We start from the raw sequence: 390 nt of genomic DNA, 5'->3' as shown, positions 1-390 counted from the left end.
TCACCTGTACCGCATGTCTTTGTACTGTGGAGGAAACCGGAGCACCCGGAAAACATGCAAACTCCACACAGAAATGCCAACTGACCCAGGCTCGAACCAGCAACCTTCCTGCTGTGAGGCGACAACCTACTGCGCCACCACTGCGTCACCCTTTTTATAAAATTTTTATTATTATTTTACTACTACTACTATTTACTGTGTTTACTGTTTGTTATATATATATATATATATATATATATATATATATATATATATATATATATATATATATATATATATATATACAAACAAAATACAATATAAGAGATTGATTTGTGTAATTCTCATACAAAATGTACAGAAGATGCAATTATTTGATTAAGTTTGTTATTAGCACGTAGCTAAGCTAGC

The sequence above is a fragment of the Danio aesculapii genome, chromosome 23 (genome assembly GCF_903798145.1).
Source record: "Danio aesculapii chromosome 23, fDanAes4.1, whole genome shotgun sequence".
In the NCBI taxonomy this organism is placed as follows: domain Eukaryota; kingdom Metazoa; phylum Chordata; class Actinopteri; order Cypriniformes; family Danionidae; genus Danio; species Danio aesculapii.
Note: the sequence above shows the minus strand (reverse complement) of the source record.